Here is a 21,513-nt window from a genome sequence, read left to right as displayed (position 1 = left end):
TCACTGGCTTCATATTTTATCTACTTAGATCTGTTATATCTTTTTGGTGAATTGGTGTTTAATAGTAGTGGAATAACCCCAGTTTTGTTTTGATTAGTATTTTGTGTATCTTCTTCTTCCTTTCTTTTCTTTTCTTTTTTTTTTTTTTTTTTGAGACAGAGTCTCACTCTGTTGCCCAGGCTGGAGTGCAGTGGCGCAATCTTGGCTCGCTGCAACCTCTGCCTCCCAGGTTCAAGTGATTCTCCTGCCTCAGCCTTCTGCATAGCTGGGATTACAGGTGTGTGCTACCACACCCGGCTAATTTTTTTTTCGTATTTTTAATAGAGACGGGGTTTTGCTACATTGGCCAGGCTGGTCTCGAATACCTGACCTCAGGTGATCTGCCTGCTTCAGCTTCCCAAAGTTCTGGGATTATAGGTGTGAGCCACTGCTCCTGGACTTTTTCTTTCTTTTCATTTTCATATTTTTTTGTTCCTTTTGTTTTAGGTGGGTTTTTTTTTTGTTTTTTTTTTTTTGTGGCAAACAGCGTAACACGTGTCTTTTAACTGGGAAAACCCCTTTGAATTATTTTGGTTATTGATGTATATTGATTTATTTTTATTGCGCTTTGTACTTTTTCTTTATCTTGCTTTTCTGTTTCTTTTTCTCTTTTTGCCTTAGTTTGGATTTAACTTCCTTACTACACACTCTTTTCTGTGCTTCTGTAATACCACACTCTTCTGGTTTTTTTCCTACCTCTCTGGCTATTCATTCTTATTTGCTGGCCCTTTGGTAAGCAACCTTCACATGGTGGTGGAGTACATTGCTGGGGTTAGTCCTGGGTACTGCTACTAGTTTGGATATTATGCATTATATTCTGTTCATTTAGTGTTTCTTTTCTTTTTATGTTTTTGAGACAGAGTCTTGCTTTGTTGCCTTAGAGTACAGTGACGTGATTTCGGGTCACTGCGATGTCCACCTCCCAGGATCAAATGATTCTCCCACCTCAGCCTCCTAAGTAGTTGGGATTACAGGCACATGCCACCATGCCCTGCTAATTTTTTTGTGTTTTTAGTAGAGACAGGATTTCACCATGTTGACCAGGCTAGTCTTGAACTTCTGACCTCAAGTGATCCATCCACCTCGGCCTCCCAAAGTGCTGGGATTATAGGTGTGAGTGACCATGCCCGGCCCATTTTTGTTTCTTTTGTAACATACATAATGTCTAAAATACTTTTCTCTCCTTCCATTTCAAGGACCTTTGAATGCTTTGATATGGATCACTACTTCCCAACTTGTATTGTGGTTCAGTAGTTTAGATTTATCTTATTTTCTTTTATCTTCACAAATTAGAGGTTATTATTGTTTTTAGATTTATCCATTGTTTACCAGTATAGTTGTTTACCATTCCTTATTGCATCATCAGCCTTCCACGTACAATTATTTTCTTCGTGTTATAGTACATCGTTTAGGATTTTTAAAAATGAGGACTGATTTGCTAGACTCTCAGTTTTGGTCTAAAATTTTATTTCATGCTCATTCTTGAAACACGATTTTGCTGAGCATAAAATTCTACATACAGATCTTTTTTTTTTTGTCAGCACATTGAAAACTTCCATCTCTGTCTTTTTTCTGGGTCATATTGTTACTGTTGAGATGACTGCTTTTAGTCTATTTGGTTCTATTGAAGGGATCCTTTTCTCTACTCCTGTGATGGTTTTTAAAAAATTAATCAGCCAGTCAGTCAATCTGTTCTAGTCTCTTTCTTTCATTTCCTGTTATATGTGTGTGTGTGTTTAATCCTGCTTGAGACTCATTGGGCTTTCTGTACACACCAATGTGTATTTGAAGTGTTTTGGAAAATTCTCGGTGATTATCTTTGACTGTTGCCTCAATTTTTTTCCGATATTGCCATCTAAAACCTAGATTAGATATACAGATGCTCCTCGATTTATGATGGGGTTACATCTTGATAAATCAGTCATAAAGCCAAAAATTTTAAGTCAAACTATCCTAAGTTGGGGGCTTCCTGTATGTTAACATTTCTCCCTTTATCGTTTATTCTATTATATGTGTTTTTCATTTTTATTTTTATTTTTTGAGACAAGATCTTGCTCTATTGCCTGGGCTGGAGCGTGGTCATAGTTCACTGCACCTCAAACTCTTGGGCTCAAGCAATTCTCCCAATCTGATGTCTCTAGTAGTGGGACTATAGGTGCACATCACCATGCCTGGCTCTTTTCTTTTTTTTTGTAGAGATGGGATCTCATTATGTTGCTTAGGCTGATCTTGAAGTCCTGGCTTTAAGCAATTTTCCTGCCTCAGCTTCCCAAAGTGCTGGAATTATAGGTGTGAGCCACTGCACCTCTCCCTGTTTTAGTTTTTAATTTTTTGGTTTTTGAGATAGGGTCTCCATCTGTGACTCTGGTTGGAGGCTGGTCTTGACTTCCTGACCTCAAGTGATCCTCCTGCCTTGGCCTCCCGAAATGTTGGGATTATAGCCATGAGCCACCGTGTCTTGTCTGTTTTATATTTTATATCCTTCTTTTTTGTTTTTCATTTTGGATTAAAAAAATGTATTATCCAATTAATTAAATCTTTCCTCAGCTGTGGAGAATACCTGCTGTTTAATATGCCCGTTAATTTTCATTTTAAGTGTCTTTTTTTTTCATTTCTAGAAGTTTTTTCTTTCTTTCTTTCTTTTTTTTTTTTTTGAGATGAAGTTCCACTCTATCGCCCAGGCTGGAGTGCAGTGTCGCTATCTTGGTTCACTGCAAGCTCCACCTCCCAGGTTCATGCCATTCTCCTGCCTCAGCCTCCCCAGTAGCTGGGACTACAAGTGCCTGCCACCATGCCCGGCTAATTTTTTGTATTTTTAGTAGAGACGGGGTTTCACCGTGTTAGCCAGGATGGTCTCAATCTCCTGACCTCGTGATCCGCCCGCCTCGGCTTCCCAAAGTGTTGGGATTACAGGCGTGAGCCACCGTGACCGGCTTTTCCCTCCCTCCCTCCCTCCCTCCCTTCCTCCCTTCCTCCCTTCCTCCCTTCCTCCCTTCCTCCCTTCCCTCCTTCCCTCCCTCCCTCCCTTTATCCTTTCTTCCTTCCCTCCCTCCCTCCCTCTCTCCCTCCCTCCTTCCTTCCTTGCCCTCTTCCTCCCTTCCCCCCTTCTCCCCTTCCCCTCCCCTCCTCTCTCTTTCCCTTTTCTCCCCTCCCTTCCCTTCTCTCCCCTCTCCCCTTCTCTTGCCTCCCTTCCCCTTCCCTCCTGTCCCATCCCCTCCTGTCCCTTCCTGTCTGTGCCCTCCCCTCCCCTTTCCTCTTCTCCTCTCCCGTCTCCTCTCCTCCCCTCTCTTCTCCTCCCCTCTACTTCTCTCCCCTCTCCTCTCCTCCTTTCCTCTCCCCTCCCCTCTCCTCCCCTCCCCTCTCCTCCCCTCCTTTCCCCTCCAGTTCCCTCCCATCCCTTCCTTTCTCTTCCCTTCTCCTCTCCCCTCCCCTCGCCTCACCTCTTCTTTTTTTCACAGGATCTTGCTCTGTCACCCAGACTGGAGTGCAGTGGTGCAATCATAGCTTTCACTGCAGCCTCGAACTTCTGGGCTCAAGCAATCCTCCCACCTCAGCCTCTTGAGTAGCTGAGATTACAGGCATGTGCCACCATGTCCAGCTAATTCTGTTTTTTTTTTTTTTTTTTTTTTTTTCAAATTTGATCTTTCTTTTTCTTAGTTCCTTGTTCTTTGCTTCAATTTTCAAGCTTCTCTTTTATTTATTAAAACATTCAAATACGATTATTCTATATTTTCTGTCTGGTAATGTTTATAGCATTATAGTATTTGAAACTTTATAGGTTTGACTCTGTTGCTAGTTCTTTCTGTTGGATGTCACTCATAATGGCTTGTGGCTTGTTCTCTTGTATATTTTGTAAACTTTTTTCGATTGTGAATTTTTGTTCCTTGGAACTTTTCTTGTGGAAACTCTTTGTGGTCTATGTTGATGTTCTTCCAGAGAGGATTTGCTTTTGCCAGTGCTCAACATTATGTATTACATATATGTTATTACAGCCGACACTTGAACAACACAGGCTTGAACTGCGCAGGTCCACTTACATGTGAATTTTCTTCCACCTCTGCCACCTCCGAGACAGCAAGACCAATTGTACTTCTTTCTCTTCCTTTTCAGCCTACTCAGAGAAAACAAGGATGAAAAACTTTATCATGATTCACTTCCACTTAATGGATGGGAACATTAGAGAGGTGCTGTTAACTGGGGACTGCCTGAAATTAAGCTCTGAGCTTGAAATTCTTCAGATTATATAACAGCATACATTCTGACTACTAATCTAATTGAGGGCTATTGGTGGTTATGGATTCTCAGGGGAAATTATTTTTTCCATATGCCACCAATACTAAGGTACAGACAAGGTCTTGGTTGGTCTCTCTCTCTGTCTCTCTGAGGTTTGTTTCCTTTTTACCTTAACATTGAGTTTGGCTTCCTACCTTGGACAAGCTCTAGATTTTAACATTGTGCCTTTAACAGCTTCTAAGCAGAATTGGAAATATCATGGTCTCCAGGACATTAAAGAAATAAACATTAAAGAAATACTTTGGTGTGATTTATATAATATTTTATATTTTATAATATGTAGTTGACCCTTGAACAATTTGGGTGCCAACCTCCTGTGCAGCTGAAATTCATGTATAACTTTTGACTCCCCAAAAACTTAACTACTAATAGCCTACTGGTGACCAGAAGCCTTACCTATAATATAAACAGTTGATTCACACATATTTTGCATGTTATATATGCTATATACTGTATTCTTTTTTTTTCTTTGCACATTATAAAAAAGACATTTATTCAGCATCATGATCAGACTATTACATTTAGCAAGCAACAGCATGGATGCAAAAAAAAAAATCTACATTAAATCCCTTTGTTGGAATGCTTTACACTTTGCACAGAACAGAAATTAAAATGACTTGTTATACAATTAGTCACAAATACAGTCCTTGAGTTTTTTGCCCATATCCATGAGTATTTGTCTAAAACAGGTCTTTGTAGCAGCTAGGCCCTGCCACCACTGTGCTTGGCTGAGTTCACAAATATGTTGTAACCTGTAACTTCCCTGTCACTTCTCTGGCTCTCCTCTCCTGCTAAGCTTTGTTTCCTAATTAAAATCTTCTGCCTCTGCCATAGCTACTGCTGCTACTGGAACTGCCATAGCCACCTTGGTTTCTTGGTTGGCAAAGTATTGGCCTCTACCACCATAAGGGCTAGGGCTTCTGTCTCCAAAGTTTCCTCCCTTCATGGGTCCAAAATTTGAAGACTGATTGTTGTAATTGCCAAAATCATCGTAGCTTCCACCGTCTCCAAAATTGCTTCCATCATTACCAAACCCATTATAGCCATCCCCACTGCCACCATATCGACCACTACCACTGAAGTTTCCTCCATTACCAGAGTTGTCATTCCCACCGAAACCACCTCCACGACCACCACCAAAGTTTCTAGAACCACTTCAGCCTCTTTGGCTGCATAAAGCACTAGCCATCTCTTGCTTTGAGAGGGCTTTCCTAACTTCACAGCTGTGGCCATTCACAGTATGGTATTTCTGAATGACAGTCTTATCCACGTAGTCATGGTCGTCAGAGGTTACAAAGGCAAAGCCCCTTTTCTTGCCACTGCCTCAGTCAGTCATGATTTCAGTCACTTCAATTTTTCCATACTGTTCAAAATAATCTCTTAGGTGATGTTCTTCAGTGTCTTCTTTAATGCCACCAACAAATATCTTTTTCACAGTTAAGTGGGCACCTGGTCTTTGAGAATCTTCTCTTGAGACAGCTCTCTTTGGTTCCACAACTCTTCCATCCATCTTGTGTGGCCTTGCGTTCATGGCTGCATCTACCTCCTCCACAGTGGCATATGTGATGAACCCAAAGCCCCTGGAGTGCTTGGTGTTTGGATCTCTCATTACCACATAGTCTGTGAATGTTCCCCATTGCTCAGAATGGCTCCTTAGGCTCTCATCGGTTGTTTCAAAGCTCAACCCTCCAATGAAGAGCTTCCTCAGCTGTTCGGGCTCTTTAGGAGACTCAGACTTAGACGTGATGGAAGGGAGAAGAGAGATTTTAATGATGCTTCTTCGGCAGCGTCCGCGGGCAGAAAGGAGCAAGCTGATGAACGTGTCTCACTGTATTCTTACAATAAAGTAAGATAGAGAAAAGAAAATGTTATTAAGAAAATCATGTGGCTTATGTAGAAGAATGAAACTGGACTCCCTACCTTTCACCATATACAAAATGTAACTCAAAATGGATTAAAGATTTAAATGTAAGACCTTAAACTATAAGAATCTTAGAAGAAAACCTAGGAAACATCATTCTGGACATTAGTGTTGGGAAAGAATTTATAACTAAGTCCTCAAAAGCAGTTGCAACAAAATCAAAAACTGACAAGCAGAACTAATTAAAGAGCCTCTGCACAGTGAAAGAAACTATCAACAGAGTAAAGAGATAGCCTGCAGAATGGGAGAAAACATTTGCAAACTGTGCAGCTAAATTTGCAGATATCAAAGGTCTAATATCCAGAATCTGTAAGAAACTTAAACGGTTGAACAAGCAAAAAAAAAAAAAAAAGCCATTAAAAAATGGTCAAAAGACACAAACAGGCACTTCTCAGAAGAAGATATACAAGTGGCCAAGAAGCGTGACAAAATGGTCCACATCTATAATCATCAGGGAAATGCAAGTCAAAACCACAATGAGATACCATCTCACACCAGTTAGAATGACTATTATTAAAATATCAAAAAACAAATGTTGGTGAGGCTGCAGAGAAAAAGAAAATGCTTGTACATTGTTGGTGGGAATGTAAATTAGTTCAGCCACTGTGTAAAGCAGTTTCGAGATTTAAAGAACTTAGGACTACCATGCAACCTAGTAATCCATTACTGAGTATGTATCTCAACAAATACAAACCGTTCTACCAGAAAGACATATGTATTTGGATGTTCATTGCAGCCCTAGTCACAATAACAAATAAATGGAATCAACCTATGTGCCCATCAGTGGTGGATTGGAAAAAAAAATATGGTACATATACACCACAAAATACCATGCAGGCATAAAAATAACAAAATCATGTTCTTTGTAGCAATATTGATGCAGCTAGAGGCTATTATCCCAAGTAAATTAACACAGGAACAGAAAACCAAATACGGCTTGTTCTCACTTATAAATGGGAGCTAAACATTGGGTACTCATGGACATAAAGGTGGCAACAATAGAAACTGGAGACTACTAGAATGAGAAGGGAAGGAGGCAGGCAGTGGTTGAAAATCTGACTGTTGGGTACTATGCTCAGTACCTGGGTGACAGGATCATTTGTACCCCAAACCTCAGCATCATGCAATATACCCAGGTAATGAACCTGCACATATACCCTCTGAATCTAAAATAAAAATTGAAAAAAAAAATAAAAAGAGGCCAGGTGCGGTGGCTCATGCCTGTGATCCCCCACTTTGGCAGGCCAAGGTGGGCAGATCACCTGAGGTCAGGAGTTTGAGACCAGCCTGGCCAACGTGATGAAACCACGTCTCTACTAAAAATACAAAACTTAGCCGGGCATGGTGGCGTGTGACTATAATCTCAGCTACTTGGGAGGCTGAGGCAGGAGAATCACTTGAACTCAGGAGACAGAGGTTGCAGTGAGCTGAGATCGCTCCAGTGCATTCCAGCCTAGGCGACAGAGTGAGACTTTGTCTCAAAAAAAAACCAAAAAAACAAAAAAAAAAAACCATATGACCTAGAAAGATTCCATAGAGCCAAAAAAGAAAAAAGAAAAGGAAAGTCATAACAAAGAGAAAATATATTTACTGTTCTTTAAGTGGAAGGTCATAAAGGTCTTCATCCTTGTCTTTATGTTGAGGAGGAGGAAGAAGTGGAGTTGGTCTTGCTGTCTCAGAGGAGGCAGAGGTGGGAGAAAATCCATGTATAAGTGGACCCACACAGTTCAAACTTGTGGTGTTCCAGGGTCAGCTGTAATAATATATAATATATATAATACATAATGTAATAAGTGATATTTTATATCATTTCATTGTTTTCATCAGGACAGTTCAGACTGTTGAGTACACCATATTGCTAGAAGCAAATGTCTTTGTTTATTGTTTATCCCATTCCAATTTGGCTTCCATCCTCAGTTTTTCCATTGAAACTACTCACTAGTAGTTTCACTACTAATTCTCATCTTTACTTCTTTATCCTCATCTTACTTTACTTCTTAGAACCATGTAGTCCAGTCAACTCTTGCTGTCTAATAATGCAATCTTTCTTGTGCTTCTCTGATACCTCTCTTCTGGTGTTTTCCTAGCTCTCCAACTGACCTCCGTATGTGTAGTATCTCATTACTTCACCACCTTTCTTTCCCTCTTTCTTCCTTTCCCTTTCCCTTTCCTTTCCTCCGTTCCTTCTTTCCCTCCCCTCCTCCTCTCCATCTCACTCTGTTCCCCAGGCTGAGTGCAGTGGTGTGATCACTGCTCACTGCAGCCTCAATCTCCCAGGCTTAAGTGATCTTCCTACCACTGCCTCCCAAGTAGAGTAGGTAGCTGGGACCATAGGCACACATCCCCGTGGCCGTGCTAATTTTTGTTTTTTTTTTCTATAGAGATGTGGTCTTGCCATGTTGCCCAGGCTAGTCTTGAATTCCTGAGCTCAAACAATCCACCTGCCTCGGCTTCCCAAAGTGCTGGGATTACAGGCATGATCTACTACACTGAGCCCCTTTTCTAAAAAGCCAGTTAGATTTAGCAGTGGGAGGACTAACTCTTCCCTGATCTTGTGCCTGGAGAGAGCAGGCTTTTCTTGTTAGCATGGTCTGGTGTTTCCAGATTGTTGGCTTCTCCAGTATTCATTTCAGAATATATGAGGCAAAGAACTCATCAGTCTGTCATTCCTTGGCTGAGATCACTAACTGGTCTGCCTTCCTCTCTGTATCTTTCAGCATCTTCTTACATTTGTTTTATATATAATCCATGAATTTTAGCTGTACTTGGCAGAAGGAATAAGGAAAAGTGCATCTATGCCATTTTTTCTGGAACTGGAAATGTACCTATTTTAAAAATTAAGCCGGGTGTGGTAGCTCATGCCTGTAATCCCAGCACTTGGGGAGGCCGAGGTGGGCTGATCAGGAGGTCAGGAGATCGAGACCATCCGGGCTAACATGGTGAAACCCCGTCTCTACTAAAGATACAAAACAATTAGCTGGGCGTGGTGGTGGGTGCCTGTAGTCCCAGCTACTCAGGAGGCTGAGGCACGAGAATGGTGAGAACTCGGAGGCGGAGCTTACAGTGAAACGAGATTGCACCACTGTACTCCAGCCTGGGCAACAGAGTGAGACGCCATCTCAAAAAAAAAAAAAAAAAAAAAAAAAATTAGCCAGGCATTGTGGCACGTGCCTGTAATCCCAGCCACTTGAAAGGTTGAGTCAGGAGAATCGCTTGATCCTGCAAGGTGGAGGTTGCGGTGAGCTGAGATTGCGCCGCTGCGCTCCTGTTAGGGTGACAGAGTGAGACCACAACTCAAAAAAAAAAAAAAAAATTGGATTATCTTATTGAATTGTAAAACTCCTTTATACTGGGTGCAAGTCATTTGCATTTGCCAGTGTTTTCATTGCCTCCTGTTTACCGTGTGGTGAAGGAGGGATTTTGCCCTAGGGTTATGGGAATGGCTGAACACATGACACAGGACGGTTGAGATCAATAGCAGTGTGTTAGTTACATATGTTTACAGCCTAGGGGAGAAGGACACTACATGCCATGCATGGCTACATGAAGATTACATTTGGGAACAAAATGAACAACCAGGGGCTGTGGGAGGCAGGCTTGGTAGTATCAAGAGGCTGGCATACCTTCTGATTCCTAAAGAAGGATATGATTGGATTGTTTGGATAAGTGTGTGGGCTGTTGGGGGACCAGGACATGGAAACCCACTACGTAGGGATAAGCAGGCACTGTGCCTGGTCCCTGTGATCAGAAGGGCTGTTTGAGTAGGCAGCTTTATCTGTGGGAGCAGAATGGGGAGGCAAACTTGTGGTTAGGCCATTTGAGGCCCTCCCAGTTTCACCAGATGTCAAGGCAGGACACAGTATCGGGCCTTAATTTGGGTCAAATATTAAATAGAATTGGGGAGAGTAATTATTTTACTTTGTGAACTTAGGGGAATAGCATTTAAGGTTTTTACCACTAAGAATGATGGTAGCCATGAGTTTTTTTCTGATCAGCTTAAGGATGCTTTCTAGTTTTCTGAGAGCTTTTCCCCTTCCCTCCCTCCCTCTCTCCCTTCTTTTCCCCTCCCCTTTCCATTTGAATGAATTTTGAATATTGCGAAATGCTTTTCCCACATCTATTGAGATGATAATATGATTTTCCCCTTCCGTTGTTTTGATGATTTACATTGATTTTTGAACGTTGATCTACTCTTGTTTCTAGGATAAGCTCCACTTGGTCTTGCTGTGTTTTTATTACTATTTTAATACAGGTGGAGCATCCCTAATATGAAAATTCAAAATCTGAAATGCTCCACAACTCCAAACTTGAGTGCCGAAATGGTGTTCATTTCAGATTTTGGATTTTTTGCCTTAGGATGTCCAACTGGTAAGTATCATGTAAATATTCCAAAAAAAAAAAAAAAAAATTCCAGAATCCAAAAGTGTCTCAAGCATTTCAGATAATGGATGCTCAGCCTGTATACTGCTAGATTTCATTTGTTTATATATTTCTGGGGGACCTTTTCATTTGGTCATGAGGGATATCAGTCTCTAATTTTCTTTTTTGAAATGTTTTTGTCAGGTTTTGGAATCTGGATTTTCCTGGCCTCGTAAATTAGGAAACACTCCTTCCTATATTTTCTGAAAGAAATAGGCACTAATTATACCTTGAATGTTTGCTAGAATTCACTAATAAAACCATCTGGGCTTGGAGCTTTCTTTTTGGGAGGTGTATTGATTATTACTCAGATTCTCTGTTTCTTTTTCAGTTAGTTTTGGTGAATTGTGTTTTTAAGGAATCTGTTATTTCATCTAATGTGTTGAATTTATTGGCATAAATGTCTATAGCATCTGTAGTGATAGCCCATGATTTTGGTAAGAGAGAAAATATTTTATCTTTTTCTTTCTTTCCTGATTATTCCTATTAGTTTATCCATTTATTAATTTTTAAGAAAGCCAACTTTTGACTTTGTTAATTTTTCTATCTTTTGCTTTTCTCTTTTATTGGTTTCTGCTTTTATATTTAATTTCCTCCATCTACTTACTTTGGATTTAGTTTGCTTATCTTTTTTCTAGATTCTTATGGTGGAAGGTTAGGTCTTTCATATGCATTTTAAATTTAATATGTGTCCTAAATTTAATGTGTAAGTTAAATTCTTGCCCTCCACCTTTTCCTGCCCCAACATTCAACTTGCTATTCTTTTAGCCATCTTAGAAAGCTGAAAATTGTAGAAAATCTCAGATACTGAAGCTAAGGATTTCAGAGCAAACTTGATTCTTCCTTTTCCTCAGTCATATTCAGTACATGATAAATCCTATTCATTTTAGCCCCCAGATATATCTTCAGTCCTTTCCCCCACCTTTTTTTTTTTTTTTTTTCCCCAAAGGAAGCTGTGTAGAAATTTAATTTTTAATTTTCTTGTAGCAAGGGGTCTTGCTATGTTGCCCAAGCTGGTCTCAAGCTCTTGGCCTCAAGCAGTCCTCCCACCTTGGCCTCCTGAAGTGTTAGGATTACAAGTGTGAGCCACCATGCCTGGTCTTATCCTCTTCTTTCTATTTCTGCTGCCACCCTCGTCCTTCACCTAGATGATCATAAGGGTGTATTATCCTTATCATTTTAGGTCACTTCTCCAAAGAGCAACCAGAAGAACTGGAATCAGATCAGGCCATTCCCTGAATTAAAATCTTCATTGGCTTTAGGAAATGCCTGCTTCCAGCTTCTGCTGGAGGCTATACTTCCCAGCAAGAAAAAAAAAAAAAATTCATTGGCTTCCTGTTATGCAAAATAAATTCCATTATATCTTATCATGGTCTGTAAGGCCCTACATATGTGGCCTCTACCTGCCTATCAAATCTCATCTCCTAGGCTGGGTGTGGTGGCTCATGCCTGTAATCCAACACTTTGGGAGGCCAAGGCAGGCAGATCACAAGGTCAGGAGTTCGAGACCAGCCTGACCAACATGGTGAAACCCCATCTCTACTAAAAATACAAAAATTAGCCGGGCGCAGTGGCTCAACCCTGTAATCCCAGCACTTTGGGAGGCCGAGACGGGCAGATGACGAGGTCAGGAGATTGAGACCATCCTGGCTAACACGGTGAAACCCCGTCTCTACTAAAAAATACAAAAAACTAGCTGGGCGAGGTGGCGGGCGCCTGTAGTCTCAGCTACACGGGAGGCTGAGGCAGGAGAATGGTGTAAACCTGGGAGGCAGAGCTTGCAGTGAGCTGAGATCTGGCCACTGCACTCCAGCCCGGGTGACAGAGCAAGACTCCGTCTCAAAAAAAAAAACAACAAAAAAATACAAAAATTAGCCGGGTGTAGTGACACGCACCTGTAGTCCCAGCTACTCAGGAGGCTGAAGCAGGAGAATCACTTGAACCCAGAAGGTGGAGGTTGCAGTGAGCCAAGATCATACCACTGCACTCCCGCCTGGGTGACAGAGCAAGAATTTGTCTCAAAAAAAAAAAAAAAAAAAATTTAAATTTTAGTTTAGTTATCACCTCTTCAGAAAACCTTTTCTATTGAAATTGCTTAAGCAATAATTTTAATCCATTCTGTTACTGCCTTAACATAGACTACCATCAATCTTTAACTGTCACATATTATTGTAACTGTCCTCCTTTTTTTTTTTGTCTTTTTTTTTTTCTTCCTTTTTGTGGAACACGGGGTCTCGCTATATTGCCCAGGCAGGTCTCGAACTCCTGGGCCCTGGGCTCAAGCTATCCTCCCGCCTCTGCCTCCCTGAGAGCTGGGATTACAGGTGTGAGCCACGGTGCCTGGCCTATGCTTATTATTATTATTTTTTTGTCTTTTTTTTTTTTTTCCCTGTCCTCCTTTTATCTGATGTTACCCACCTCCTATCTCCTTTCTCTTCCAGCTGAATCTATTCTTTTAAAATATCGCTAGGATTTTATGATGCCATTTTCCTGGTTAAAACCCAGGTTAGGCCAGGAATGGTGGCTCATGCCTGTAATCCCAGCACTTGGATGCCCAGGCTCGCGGATCAGTTGAGGCCAGGAGTTTGAGACCAGCGTGGCCAACATGGAGAAACCCTGTCTCTGCTAAAAATACAAAAAAAAAAAAAAATTTAGCTGGACATGACGCTGCATGCCTGTAATCCCAGCTACTCGGAAGGCTGAGGCATGAGAATTTCTTGTGCTTGGGAGGCAGAGGTTGCAGTGAGCTGAGTTCGTGCCGCTGCACTCCAGTCTAGGTGATAAAGCAAGACTGTCTCAAAAACAAAACAAAAAACAAACACACACCCAGGTTAATGGTTTTCAATCAATTGTCCTTAGAATAAAGTCTAAATTCTTTAGCATGTTCTAGAAGTTTTTTTGTTGTTGTTTATCTTCTTTTTTTTGGTGATCTGCTTTCTTTTTACCTCTATAACTTCATTTCTTCTCGTAGTCTTCTTGATATTTTTTGATCCAGGCATACTGAATTCTCTCTCTGTTTTTACAGTGCGCCACGTTTTTTCTTTTCTCTGGGGCTTTTCCATAAGCTAATCTCTGTACCTCACCTGCTTATCTTAGTAAGTTCAGACTGCTAATATAAAATACCACAGACTTAGTAGCTTATAAACTGTAGAAATTTATTTCTCATAGTTCTAGAGGATGAGAAGTCCAAGATCAAGGTGCTGGCAGATTTGATGTCTAATGAGGGCCCATTTCCTGGTTCATAGATGGTGTCTTATCCCTGTGTCCTCATGTGGTGGGATGGGTGAAAGAGCTTACTTTTACCCATTAGTTAGGATAAACTAAAAAATATTTATCCTGGTGGAGCTTACATTCAACCGGGTGGAAATAGGCAAAAATAAAAACATAGTAAACATACTAAACATGTATTGGCCAGGCATGGTGGCTCATGCCTATAATCTCAGCACTTTGGGAGTCTGAGGTGGGAGGATTGCCTAAGACCAGGCTGGACAACATAGGGAGATGCCGTCTCTACAAAAAATAAAAAAGAAAATTAGCCAGGAGTGGTGGCATGCACCTGTATTCTCAGCTACTCTGGAGGCTAAGGTGGGAGGATCACTTCAGCCCAGGAGTTCAAGGCTGCAAGTTGACCGTGATTGTGCCACTGCACTCTAGCTGGGATGATAGAGTGAGACCCTGTCTCAAAAATAAATAAATAAAAAATATATCAAGTTAGACAGTTGGCGTTATTGAAAAAAATAAAGCAGGAAAGGGGGCATGTAAAGTGTTCTTGGTGGCTGCAATTTTAATTAGTTATCAGGGAAGACTTCTCTGAGGAGGGGATAACACAAAAAGAACTGAAGGAGGTGAGGAAATGAGTCATGTGGATTTCTGGGGCAAGTATTTTTCCAGGTGTGTGGAACAGCAGGTCTCTAAGGTGGGAATATGCCTGTCATATTGAAAAAGCAACCAGGAGGCTAGTGTAGCTCTAGCATAGTGAGCAAGGGGGAGAATGGGTCAGCGATCAGTCCCGCCTCTTGTAGGGCCTTATAGACTATTATACAGACTTTAGTTTTTAACTGTTACCGTGGTAGAAAGCTATCGGATAATTTTAAGCAAGGAAACGACAAGATTTGATTTGCATTTTTATGGGATACACTCTAGCTGCTGTGTGTTAGTGGGGTAAGGGTGGGAGCAAAGAGAGTGTTAGGAGGCTATTGTAATGATCTATGTACAGTGTGATGGTGACTTGGAGCAGAGTGGTAACAGCAGAGGTGCTGAGGTTCTGGATGCATTTTCAATATGGATCTAATAGGATTTTCTGATTAGTGGGGCATAAAATGTAATTTTTTCTTTTTTGAGGCAGAGTATCACTCTGTCGCCCAGTCTGGAGTGCAGTGACGCGATCTCAGCTCACTGCAATCTCTGCCTCCTGGGTTCAAGCGATTCTCCTGCCTCAGCTTCCTGCCACCACGCCCAGCTAATTTTTGTTTTTTTATTAGCTTATTGGCCAGGATGGTCTTGATCTCTTGACTTCGTGATCTGCCTGCCTTGGCCTCCCAAAGTGCTAAGATTATAGGCATGAGCCACTGTACCCTGCCTAAAATGTCATTTTTTTGGGTAACTTTTTCAGAGAGTCTGTAAGCTTCTTGAGGGTGAAGACCTTGTCTTATTTATCATTGTATTCTTAGCACCATACCACAACAGCTAGAACATAGTAATCACATGTCCATGTGATTTATAAAAACTCATATAGTACTTAAAAATTTATTTACTTTTTAAATTGACACATTTTAATTACACCTAGTTGTGGGTTACATTTTAATGTTCAATGCGTATCTATGTTGTATAATAATCCAATCAGTGTAGTGTATCCATCACCTCATTCATGTGTCATTTCTTTGTGGTGAAAGCATTGGAAAGACTCTCTTTTAGCTATTTTGTGATATATAATATTTCACTGTCAACCACAGTTATCCTACTGCGAGGTAGAATACCAGCAAGTAAATACTTTTTGAATGAATGACTGTATATGGAAACTTAACAGTGAACAAACAAGAGTAAAGTGAAAGTCAACCGAAAGCTATGGTGGCAATAACAAAACAGCCAGGCATTGTGGCTCACGCCTGTGATCCCAGCACTTTGGGAGACTGAGGCAGGTGGATTACCTGATGTCAGGAGTTCGAGACCAGCTTGGCCAACATGGTGAAACCCCGTCTCTACTAAAAATACAGAAATTAGCTGGGCGTGGTAGCAAGCGCCTGTAATCTCAGCTACTCCGGAGGCTGAGGCAGGAGAATCCCTTGAATCTGGGAGGCAGTGGTTGCAGTAAGCCGAGATCCTGCCACTGTACTCCAGCCTGGGTGACAGAGGGAGACTCTGTCTCAAACAAAACAAAACAAATGAAGCATATTTTTCTTTTTCTTTTTTCTCTTTCTTTTTTGAGACAGGGTCTCACTCTATTGCCTGGGCTGGAGTGCAGTGGTGTGAACATGGCTCACCACAGCCTGGACCTCCTGGACTCAAGTGATCCTCCCGCCTCAACCTCCCAAGTACCTGGGACTATAGTTGCACACCACCATGCCTGGCTAATTTTTTTTTTTTTTTTTTTGTATTTTTTTGTAGAGATGGGGATTTGCCATGTTGCCAAGGCAGGTCTCAAATTCCTAGGCTCAAGCGATCTGCCTGCTTTAGCCTCCCAAAGTGCTGGCATTACAGGCATGAGCCACTGCACCCGGCTGAAGCATCTTTTCAAAAAGAATTGTTTTGTAGTTGTTTTGTAGTTCTAGCACTTGAGACTGTGGTCATCTGGAAGACAACCCTTTCATCAGTTAAAAAAAAAATGAACTCATGTTCCTTACTTTCATCCCCGGATAATCTCCTTTAAGGGCTATTAACAAAAGGAATAATTAAAGTAATGATAGCTAACATTTACTGAATGTTTTCTTTGTACCAGGTACAATGATAAGTGCATTGCATGTATTATCTTACTTAATTGTCATGATATTCATATGAAGTAGGTGTTATTGTTATTCCACTTAACAGATGAGGAAATTGAAGGTCACATAGCTACTAAGAGTGTTATGAATCCAGGATTCAAGCCCAAGTCTAGCTCTTAATTGCTACCCTGTCTTGCTTCCCATCTGGCATCTGTTTTCAGTCTTCCTCTCTTTCTTTGCTATTCTAAGTGACTTTGATAACTCAAGGAACATTTTAACCGCCCAGTTCCTTAATGTTGTCAATGTCAATGATCTTTATTATCTCTTTTCTAGCTACTCAATTCCATGGCAGTACCTTCTACTGTATCATCAGGCACAGTAGTTTCACCTGAAATATTAAAGTCATATCTCCCCATTCTTTACCATAATTATCCTCTCACAAACTTTCTTCTTCATATTCTCGCTACTTCATTTCCTTGGCCTTGCTGAGTAATCTAGGTTTTTAATTGCTATCTTGTCATCTAGTCTCTCAGTCCTTCCCTTTCATCTTTAAGCGTACATCTAATGACAGGTCATATTTGTTGAGTACTTATAATATCTCAAGCACTGTATTTAGTATTTTATATACACAATAACTCTAGAAGAATATGTGCTAATATTAGTCCCATTTTATAGATAAGGACACTTAAGCAAAGCAAAGTGATTTCCTTAAGGTCATATAATGAGGCATTGGTTGAGCCCCAAGTCCACATCTGTTTTTGACACTGACACTCATGATGTTATAACATTTCATCCTCATTGCTGTCTTTATTTTATTTCCTTTCTCCCTGATGCTTTCAATTCTAGTCTCTCATCCTTATTATTCTTTTTTTTTGTTTGAGATGGAGTCTCACTCTATTGCCCAGGCTGGAGTGCAGTGGTGCAATCTTGGCTCACTGCAGCCTCCGCCTCACGGGTTCAAGCGATTCTCCGGCCTGAGCCTCCCTAGTAGCTGGGATTACAGGCGCATGCCACCAGGCCTGGCTAATTTTTGTGTTTTTAGGAGAAATGGGGTTTCACCATGTTGGCCAGACAGGTCTCGAACTCCTGACCTCAAGTGATCTGCCTGCCTCGGCCTCCCAAAGTGCTGGGGATGCAGGCATAAGCCACCATGCCCAGCCCCGCATCCTATTATTCTTATTTGACAAAACCTTAGGCCATACATAGATCAGTATAACAGCACATATTTTAAAATATTGGTATTGTTAGGTATAGGGAATTTAAAATATTGTTTGAAGATGGTTTTATTTGCCTCAGAAAATTATAAGGAAGAATCATCTGGGAATTATGGGTGTGGGAAAGAATGGGATCTCAAACTAGTGGAATATAGTAAACACTAAAAATTACTTTCATTAAATTACTTTCAAGGAGAACTTCTTTGTCAAGCACATTATATGACAGAAAAGTATTTGTTATTCTTGCCAGTAATTTCTTAATCTCGGCTGGGCACGGTGACTCACGCCTGTAATCCCAGCACCTTGGGAGGCCAAGGCAGACAGTTCTTGTCAGGGGAGGGGTTGGAGACCAGCCTGGCCAACATGGTGAAACCCCATTTCTACTAAAAATACAAAAATTGGCCAGGTATGGTGGCACGTGCCTGTAATCCCAGCTACTCGGGAGGCTGAGGCATGAGAATCCCTTGAACCCAGGAGGTTGAGATGGCAGTGATCTGAGATTGTACCACTGCACTCCAGCCTGGGCAACAGAGTGAAACTGTCTCGTAAATAAATAAATAAATAAATAAATAAATAAATAAATAAAATAAAACAAAAGCTAACTTGCCAATAATAGGTCTTACATAAGTAAGGACAAAGTATCATAAAACAGAAATAATTTTTAAAAGTGTCATAAGCAAAATAATATTCTAACTGAAGCAACTGGATACCATAATGAAAAGAAATTGAACCAATGCAAATTTATAGCATAAGGATGGGAACTAATTTTAGAAGTCTGACTTTGGATAAATTTTCACCTTTTGTACAGTTACCACTCGAAAATTTTCCTTATGTGTACTAAAAGAGATACACTAATTATTTTCTTGTTATTTCTCTTTGCATTGTCTTGTTTTATACAAATTTTTTTTGTATATTTTTCTAAAAGTTGTTATTTCACAGGGTTTCATCTGCCCCTTATGTATGAAAAGATGTATAACTGCTATTGATTTATCGGAGCATTACCAGAAAGTGCACGATGAAAATGAAACAAGAGGACAGGAACTTCTTAATGACTCAAGTGTTACTGTGGGTCCTGTATATTTTGTTTTAGCAGCTTGGTTTTGGGTTGCTCAAAATAGCTCATTTTTCCTTGCCTCGGTGTTGCTTAACTTTTTATGCTATAAGGGAATATGGATTGCTTTAATTATGCATGCTTAAAGGAAGTTTCAATAAGGAAAAGAGGCTCTTGGGAAGTCTGCGTGGTTTCTCTTACTGTTTGCAGCTGTCTTTCTGTGAATTTGTAAATAAATATAGAAATTTAAGTTAATATTTTGTATCAATTTTGCCCTGAAATCAAAATATTAAGTGAATATTATTCCAACATTGGTAAGTTGTATTTTTATTATTTTGTTAATGTTTCATTAATGGATGTACTAAAATGCTTTAGTATAAAATACTTTGCTCTTACATAGAAAGAGGACTTTGAGGCTGGGTGCTGTGGCTCATGCCTGTAATTCCAGCACTTTGGGAGGCTGAGGTGGGCAGATCACTTGAGGTCAGGAGTTCGAGACCAACCTGACCATTGAGGTCAGGAGTTTGAGACCAGCCTGGCCAACATGGTGAAACCCTGTCTCTACTAAAAATACAAAAACTAACTGGGGTGGTGGCACGTGCCTGCAAGTCTAGCTACAGGGAAGGCTGAGGCACAAGAATCGCTTGAACCTGGGAGGCAGGGGTTGTAATGAGCCGAGATCATGCCAGTGCACTCCAGCCTGGGCAACAGAGTGAGACTCTGTCCCATCCCCACCCCCTGCCTCCCCACCCCCCGCAAAAAAAAGGAAAGAAGACTTTGCATATGAACAGTTATTGTCCCTACTGGGGAAAATATACAGCATTAGAACTTGAATCTCAGACTGTCTCAATTTTCGTTTTAATTCCCCCAGACTTGAGGATGGTGACAGAATGACATACTCTCATAAGTAACAGTGGATCACTCCAAAAATATTTCTCGGTATTTCTCAGTATGTGAGGCTGCACATAACAAAGGCTGAGGAGGGGAGCAAGTTAGGGGAAGCACTGCCCATTTTCAGGCTGAAAAGAATTTCTCAGATGATCCTGATAATATGTTTTCTTTGAAAATCACTATGGTATTCCAAAAACAAAGGAAACATAGCTTTTAAAAAGTATTTTATAAATCTTATAAAATAATGCAAACTTTTGCACCAGAAAGACCAAAAATTACTTTTTTTCTATGAGGTAATTATGTATATAAGAAAGCACTCTCACCAACATTTAGTTATTTGACACATTAATGGAGTACCTTTTATGTGGCAGATATTTTGGCAGGTGAGGGAGATAATAGATGAATAAGGTACAATCTCTACCCCAGGGAGTTTCTATGATAGATATTATTTGCAAAAAGTGCAGTGGCTAATTCAGCATGAGAGGAACTCAGGAAAAACTTTGTAGGAGGACAGTTAAATGAGAGATTTTAACAGTGGTGGAGAAATGGGTGCATGTAGGATAATACTAATTAAACTAGCCGAAGCAGTGCAAGCAAAGATGGAGGCATAAAAGATTCTTGAAAGTCTGCTTAGCGTTTTATCACATGTTATCCTTCTGGACCTTGTGGGTCAACTTTTCTTCTTGATGGGCTAGCCAAAATCAAAATTAATAATCTCACCTACTCTGCACTTAAGGTAAGGGCTTTCCTTTTTTTTTTTTTTTTGAGACAGAGTCTCACTTTGTCACCCAGGCTGGAGTGCAGTGGTACAATTTTGGCTCACTGCAGCCTCCTCCCGGGTTCAAGAAATTCTCCTGCTTCAGCCTCCCAAGTAGCTGGGACTACAAACGTGCACCACCACGCTGGGCTAATTTTTTGTATTTTTTTTTTTTTTCCAGTAGAGATGGGGTTTCACCATGTTGGCCAGGGTAGTCTAGAACTCCTGGCCTCAAGTGATCTGCCTGCCTTGGCCTCCCAAAGTACTGGGTTTATGGGCTTGAACAACTGCAAGCCAGGGCTTTTCTTTTAACTAAAAGGATACTTGGTGCAACAGGAGTACCTTAAGTATCTAGTTAAGGTAAGTTCTTAGCTGCAGTGGATATGAGAAAGGATTACAGATAACCAGACTCTTAAGTATATTGAATATATTGTTTTTAATCTTAAGTAAATTGTGTTTTTTGGAAGTTGGTGACAAATTTGAAATGACTAAGGGAAATAAATGTAGCTGGCTAGCTTTAGTGTATTATTGTTAGCTAACAGTCCTTCTCTGGAATTTATCTAGCAACCTCGATCCCCTTGGAGATTATTTAGAAAAAAATAGAGGAGTCTCATATATCAAATTGGTTTTCAAAGTCCATGAACTAAAGGTCATGCAGTCTGTTCATGGCACATCCCTGAGGCACTCATTCTAAACTCATTATACTTTTATTTTAAATGAATGATGGGTTTTAATAAACTTAAAAAAAAAATCTACCCATCCCATTTATTGCAGGTTAGCATTCCCAGAGCTAGCATGCTAAGAATTTTTAGAAATGACTGTTGAAATGCAAAGCAGGCAAACTATAAAATGTGGGTATAAGAATTAAAGAACCTTGCCAGAATTAATAGAGTAGAAGACATCTCTTCAGTGATAAATATTTATGTCTTGGAGGCATTAGGCAAAAGTTTAATGTCATCTGTTTGAGAAGATGAGGAATTATATGTATTTTAGAAAGATTTATTTTTATT

General features: G+C 40.5%; 1 protein-coding gene and 1 pseudogene across 3 annotated transcripts in view; one reads left to right on the top strand and one right to left on the bottom strand.

The window, feature by feature from the left end:
- EEA1 (early endosome antigen 1) overlaps window positions 1-21,513 on the top strand; it is a 169,619-nt gene that overhangs the window by 38,369 nt on the left and 109,737 nt on the right. The window lies entirely within an intron of this gene.
- On the bottom strand, window positions 5,029-10,936 carry LOC123567631 (heterogeneous nuclear ribonucleoprotein A1-like 2; annotated as a pseudogene).

Source organism: Macaca fascicularis, chromosome 11 (assembly GCF_037993035.2).
Source record: "Macaca fascicularis isolate 582-1 chromosome 11, T2T-MFA8v1.1".
In the NCBI taxonomy this organism is placed as follows: domain Eukaryota; kingdom Metazoa; phylum Chordata; class Mammalia; order Primates; family Cercopithecidae; genus Macaca; species Macaca fascicularis.
This window is presented reverse-complemented; position numbering and strand designations above follow the sequence as displayed.